This window comes from Stegodyphus dumicola, chromosome 4 (assembly GCF_044657685.1).
Source record: "Stegodyphus dumicola isolate Sdum_Otavi_A_Nest chromosome 4, ASM4465768v1".
In the NCBI taxonomy this organism is placed as follows: Eukaryota; Metazoa; Arthropoda; class Arachnida; order Araneae; family Eresidae; genus Stegodyphus; species Stegodyphus dumicola.
Window position 1 is genome coordinate 139,687,048 of NC_140771.1, and position 7,659 is coordinate 139,694,706.

The following is a 7,659-nucleotide window of genomic DNA, read 5'->3' on the forward strand; positions in this document are numbered from 1 at the left end:
TGCTTTATATTTCGTACCCTGGGGTGTTCTGCAATTTCGTCTTAGGTGACCTTCACTACCACATCACCAACACCTTAGAGCTACTTTCTTCTCGCTCCTACTCCGTATCAAAGCGTCGACTTGTCTGGCTAAATCATCTAAACCCAGGCAGCATGCATTCGTAAATTGCACATGAAAAATACGTGCAATTTACGAATGGTCTTTCGTATAAAAAACGTTCAAGTTGAACGTAAAAATATCATAAAAAGTGTCCAGTGGCAATTACTAAATATTTACGTATATTTTTACGTTATACTATACGTATCTTTTACGTAAAATTTAGGTATATTTACGCGAGAGACTACTGTTCATTCGCAACTTTTACGTATAATATACGTAAATTTCAGGGATTTACGTATATTTTTAGTAAAAATTTACGTATATTTATCGCATATACGTAAATCTCAATTTTTTGCTTCACGTATGCGTATATATTTAGTAAAAATTTACGTAAATTTCCCCGATTTTTTACTGTATATAAACGTATATATTAGGTAAAAATTAAGGTAGATATCCCCGTATTTTACGGTACAAAAACGTATATATTTCCCGTAATTTACGGTACAAAAACGTATATATTTGATAGTAATTGATCTAAATCTTCCGTATGTTTTCTTTGCATATGCGAATGACTGGTAAAAATTTAATCCGATGTATTCTCTACTTTACTGTGTATAAATGCACATTTTTTGGTAAAAAATTTGCATAAATCTCCAATTACCTTTTCACTGCATTTTTCATAAAATGTACTTATTTTAATCTCATTTTTTATTTAAATGTATGCAAAAACTTTCTGTATGCTATGATTAAAAGGTAAAATAATTTTTATATCAAATTCTTACATATCTGCCTTTTAGTTATGTACAGCAATATGGAATATATATAACTGGAAAATTTAAATGCACTAGTAAATGCAAAAAAAAAAAAAAAAAAAAAAAAAAAAAAAAAAAAAAAAAAAAATAAATAAATAAATAAAAAAAAATAAAATAAATAAAAAATAAAAAAAATAAAATAAAATAAAATAAAAAATAAAAATAAATAAATAAATAAATTTCTATTAAAAAATTACGTAACACTTAAAGGCTGAAAATGACTTTATATATTTCATTTCAATAATATTTCAAAGTGACTACAAAATATGCAATAAATTTAGTAAACATCAATTCTGTGTTTTAAATCAATTAATGCCATCGTTCATTTGCATTTTTGTTTACTAAATTCATTTCATAAATTTAAATTTAGTAAAAAACTGTAGCAAACAGTTGTTTACTAAATTCATCATTACTAAATAACACTTTAAATAAATTATTTGCTTTTCTGAAGGACATTTTCTTATGCCATGTAAATGAATGATAGCATTAATTAATTTAAAACATAGAACTCAGGTTTACAAAATTTATTGCATATTTTGTAGTCACTTTGAAATGAAATATTAAAAGTGATTTTCAGCCTTTTAGTGTTATGTAATTTTTGAATAGAAATTAATTTTTTTGCATTTAAATTTTCCAGTTATATATATTCCATATTGCTGTACATACCTAAAAGGTGGATATGTAAAAATTTGATATTAATTTTATCTTTTAATCATAATATGCAGAACATTTTTGCATAGATTTATATAAAAAATAAGAGATTAAAATAAGCACATTTTACGAAAAATGCAGTAAATAGGTAATTGGAGATTTATGCAAATTTTTTTACCAAAAATGTGCACTTATACACAGTAAAGAGGAGAACACATCGGACTAAATTTTTACCAAAGTCATTCGTATATGCAAAGAAAACATAGGGAAGATTTAGGTCAATTATTATCAAATATATAAGTTTTTGTACCGTAAAATACAGGGAATATATGTTAATTTCTATCTAAAGTACAATATAGTTAATTAACAAATTCAGTAAACGAATGTAGCACAAAAGAAAACATCATACGTTTAGATTATTTGAATGAGTGTGCTAAATTTTAAAATTGTTAAATATAGACCAGGAAATTGTAGAAACTTACCTTTTCCAATAGTTTACCAAGTTGACTTTGTTATTTTCCTTGAAGATGAATGTTTAATGTCACAAATATTTCATTCATATCTTCAGATAATACACAAATCTATACATATTTATTTATTAAAATTCATTTTATCCCAAACATGTCAAAGAAAATATTAATTTGCATGCAAGTTAATCGAGTAACTTTTGTTTTAATTACACACATAATTATGATATGTAAAAATTTTACATTTATCAGTCAATCTTGCAATGTATTGTAATCTATTATTGTTGTCTTTTTCAGTTTAAAAACTTATAAATATATTAGATCAGTACTAAACGTTCACCTCTACAAAAGAAATGCTTTATTGAGGTATTTTTAAAAAGTTCCCTTTTACAATGTAACTGTTAATTTCATAAATAAGTTCATAAAATTATGCAAATTCAAAATTACCTAAATATGTTCTTTATCTTATCTTATATACCAGATAAAATTTTAAAAAGTTAATTTGTTTAGGAATATTTAAGTTTTTAAATATTTATCTCATGTGACTTTTTCTATAACATCATTATAAATGTACATGTTGATGTGGACATACCAATTATTTTTTTTCATCAAATAGCTTTATGGTATTAAATGATTTAAAAAGAGGCAACTGGACAAAAGAAAGCAATTAGAAGTTTTCTAATTTTTTATTAATTTGTTGTCAAATGCTGTGCATTTTAGATTATGCTCATATGATGACAATGAGTTATTTAAATTATAAAATTATTATGAACATATCCCACATAAATTAACAAGTATAAAATTTCATGTTGTTTGAAGTATTATGAACTGTAATACTTGCAAAAGAAATACACATGAAATTAATTTAAGAATTAGGTTTATTTTACAGGTATTCGAAAACTGCAATTACTGTTAAACAATAAAAACTAACATTAAATCTGAAGAGCATATTTTTTTCAATAATAAAATTCAACATAGACTTCATGCAGCTTCGCCATATTTGTTCTATAGTTCGCTGTCTTTAATATCCTGCTCGATTTTTGTAAAAGTGAATTCTTTGTCACCCAATGTTTTGAGAACAGCTCCTAAACAAGAAAAAGAAAAATTTGTAATAATTTCACACTTCAGATGTTTTCAGTTTTTAAATATAGTTGAAGTATTAAAAGATGCATATAAAATGCACTGAGTATTTCATATTTAAAAATTTACATTTCAGTAATTAAAAATTTAATTTCATACTATCACACAGTAAGCTTCAATTATATACCTTACACAATGCCTATAATTTCAAGTAAAAAATACTTAAGATTTATTTAGAACTGCAAGGTTGAGAAAGTCTTTAATGGCTATGTTTGTATTTAAGTACATGAGAAAAAAACTTAATTTTGTATTAATTATATTGCATTAGCCTTTTTCAATTTTACTCCTACATATAGTAAAGAATATTCGCTTTCTTACAGATAATTTTTTCTTAAATAAAGAGTAAGCAGAAAACTAATCACAACACTATATACATATAACAGAATACTTCATAAACATATACATGTCATTAACATACATATATGCATTAACAGGCTATTTTACACATTTCAATAAACCAGAAACCAATACACAATCAAAAGTATTATCAGTAAATTCCTCCAAAATCAGAGCAAAAATCTTTAATTATGATAACAATGGCATCTCAGTTTGCAATATAAAATATTTCAAGTCTACATTCATGTGCATTCTAAGCAAACAGAAAGCTGAATAACAATAAAATTATAAATACCATAAAAAAGTTAAGAGCCACGTAGAATGATAGCAAGACTAAATGAAGTCTTCCTTCAAAAATCAATTTAAATTCAAAAATTTGCCTTCCTGTTTAACATCTCAAAATAGAGTTACTGCTTACACTAACTAAATTTCCTGTCTTGGCAAAATAAAAATTGTCACTTCTGTTGGAGGAAATATTTGCTGCAAACTTTGTATGCAAATAATCCAGTGAAAACATTTTAATTGTGGCTTGAATATTTTCTTTATTAAATAAATGAAAAATTCCCACATAATATTAATTTATGAGCCACATGAAGCTTTTTACCTCTACCATATCATGCAGCTATTTTAAAATATATACTTTCATATAAAAGCCACAGAATTTTTTTACCAATATTAATATGGTATAAATCATTAATAAATCTTCTAAAAACAGTCCCAAAATTTCTGAATTTGATACCCAAAACATAATTCTACATAACTGTTAATGTATGCATTTGCTTGCACATACTTAAAATGAATTAAACACACAAAAACTTAACATATTAACAACTTTAATAAATTCTTAATTAGCAGGATGACTCAATTAAGGCAAAATATGAAAGAAATCTACCTGATGGAATAGTTGTAAAAGATATATTTAAAAAAAGCTAATATTGTTTACCTCACACATGGCAGAAATTGAGTAAACTGTAAGCAGCTGGATTATTTATTAGGAATAGAAGTTAGATCAAAGTACCAAAGTCACACTAGGGCTTTAACCATTTGGGTGCAAAGAAGCATCTCAATTTAAAAAAGAATAATTTAAAAAAGCTAATAGAATTTTATAACTTTTACAATCTAGTACAAATATTAGACACATAAACAACACTGAATGCCATTATTTACTTGCATATTTTCCTTCTTTGTGTACTTTACTCCTTAATTTTTCAGGATATGACTTAGAAACAGAGTTATGGTAAAAATGTATCCTGGTAAAAAAAATATTGCTGAAACTGATAAGTCCTTTGAATTATATACTATAGTGCAAAGAGGGATGGAATATGTGACTAAATATGATAAATCAGATTACAATAACATTAAACAAATAACATGAAAAACTGAAAAAAGAAATTTTATTTGAAATTATTTTTTAACTCATGGAAAGAGACAGTATTTCCAACTTATTAAATTCAATTATATTTTACCTTTGTCAAACCAATATTGGTAAGAGAGTTGTATTTAAAAATCGGTGCTAAGCTAAAGCTGCTTTCCTGCCTAATTTTATACTATTGAAAATACCGGTAATTGTCAAAGTTATTCGTACTCAATATGTGTAAGATTATTAATGAGCTGCCAAACCGCAGTTAACCATCTAATATACTACATTAAACGTTATTATTTTTCTTTTTGAATGTCAGGTTTTCATTATTTCTGCCAATATATCTGTAACAGGACATAAAGATTGAGTTAATGTAGAATAGAAAATTACCTTGCAAGTTAGCACCTTTACCTTAGTGGCAGTACTTCATTCTCTAGAAAAAACATTTTAAATTATTATACTTAAACAAAAAATTCATATTTGTTACAGCAAAACATCATTAACACAATAAACCAGAGTTGAATGCAAATCTAGTTTAACTTCATTCTTGAAAACTAGTTATTACTTTCAATTTAATTTAAAAATAATAAAAAATAAGGTACATATTATGATGACTACCTAGAATATCTTGCCTAAACTGGCAATCCTTGTAGGTTATACAGGTTAACCCTAACATAGGTTATAGAGGGCACTAAGATAGAGAGTATTAATCCCACACTAGGGGCTCTAACATTTGGTAGGAACAGTTTGAAAAGTGAAACAGATATTTATAGTGAACCAATGCAAAACAAAAACAATAGTTCTTTAGGGACAAAGCCCCTTTGGACTAATAAATACGAGTAAATTAACAGCTTTTAGCTATTTTTTCTTCTTGTAAAAAATAGACATACAGAATATTTTTAGAAAATAACAGTACTTTAAGCATGCATTTTCCACATATTTAACACAATAATTCATTCTAGCTCTGTTGCAATACTGGCAGGTACTCCTCTGTTATTAGGACGGGATTCAGAAATGTACAATGAAACCTCGAGATACGAGGAAAGTACGAGAAAAATACGAGCATTAATTCGAGTAACGAGCAATGAGCCAGGCTGTTGGTACAGGTGGCGCCATTTCCCTATCCAGCTCAACTCGGGGAATTCCCTCGACAGATCACTCAGTGTTCTTTTATATACGTGTTTGTGCACTTGTAAGTTAATTGTTTTGACATTTAACGTGAAAATAATTATTTCAAGATGCCTCACAAGAAGATTGTTGCCTCAGATAGTGCTGCAAAGAAAAATAAGGAGGCCATGGCTGTCGATATCAAGAAAGAAATCATAGATAAACATAAGCATGGTGACGGAATTGGCGAAGACTTGCAGCCTTTCAACTTCGAAAATCTGTACTATTCTGAAGAAGCAGGAAGAAATTAAGAAACCTGATGTAGGCAATGGAATTATCGTTTCTTCCAAGCACCATAAAAGTACTCCTAGATGTTGAGAAGCTGTTGTTGGTGTGGACTAATGAAAAGGAGTTAAAATGTTGGTAACAAAGTTAAACTATTGTTATATTATTTACCAGTGTTATTTATTAGGAAAAATTGACTTGATATTAAAATGTTGATATTTTTTGGGGTGTGGAACGGGTTAACTGAATTTCCATTATTTTCAATGGGGAAGCTTGTTTCTAGATACGAGAAATTCGCTATACCAGTTGAATGCTGGAACGAATTAAACTCGTATCTCGGGGTTCCACTGTAGATATGTAAGCATGTGTATATGCATGTATGCGCATATATGTGTATAAGTATACACATACATACATAAAGAATATACACATGCACACACGAGCGCCTACATTTAAAAATGCATGCATATAAACACACATTTCTGAATCTGGTCCTGATAACAGAAGAATACCTACATGAATCATAGGATTTACATTAATCAGTTTTATTAGAATTTTTAAATGCAGAGGATTTACATTAATCAGTTTTATTAGAATTTTTAAATGAAATCTTCACTATCCGAAAATTCAGTTTCATTTCCAGCTGAAACTGTATCAAGACAATCTCATTTATATTATTTCCCTCTAACAACTGAACATTTTGAAAACCTTTTCTATTCCATGGAAAACTAATGCTACATTAAACATACATTTTCTAAATCTGAAAATTTTAAGTTAGCTTAGAAACTGTAATCATTCTTAAAAAAGTTTGATTTATGCAGATGTTAGATCAATAAAATTACTTTCCTGTGAAAAAGTAATATGGCATTGAACAACACGATTTTACACATCAAGATATAGAGTGAAAATTCCTGAAATGTTTTATTTCTTGGTATCTCTGCAAGAATTGTATAAATAAGACTACCTCCCTTTTTTTAAAAAAAATGTTTAGTAAATACTATAAAGAAAATTGGTTACATTATTTACAGTTCATAATTAATAGAAAATAAATCATTTCTTAGCTTATCAGAATTTATTTTTATCACATTCATAAACAGTACTAATTTAAACAAACATACCATTATGATTTCAATAACTACGAAATAGAAAATCCAAATCTGCATCTTTGATGTCTAGTAGATTGGACGTCTCGTTTACTACAATTCAGCAGGGTGCTGACTCCCCAGACTGTAATATATATATAATTAATTTACAAGGGAAAAAGCAACAAAAATATAAACAATTTCTTGGTTTTATATAAGCATTTCTGCACATTTACAATTTTAATTTTTTTAACTATCTAGTTATATCAAAATACATGATTTAGTAAAATATAATTTAAATAATTTAAGGTATTTTAGAT

At 26.9% G+C, this 7,659-nt stretch overlaps 1 long non-coding RNA gene across 1 annotated transcript; it reads right to left on the bottom strand.

The window, feature by feature from the left end:
• Nucleotides 1-2,889: 2,889 nt before the first annotated feature.
• LOC146997713 (uncharacterized) lies at nucleotides 2,890-6,692 on the bottom strand. Its single transcript, XR_015040519.1, has 2 exons — nucleotides 5,256-6,692; nucleotides 2,890-3,114 (listed from the first exon to the last, which is right to left on the bottom strand). It is a non-coding gene; the product is annotated as an uncharacterized LOC146997713 (long non-coding RNA).
• Between the last annotated feature and the right edge of the window lie 967 nt (nucleotides 6,693-7,659).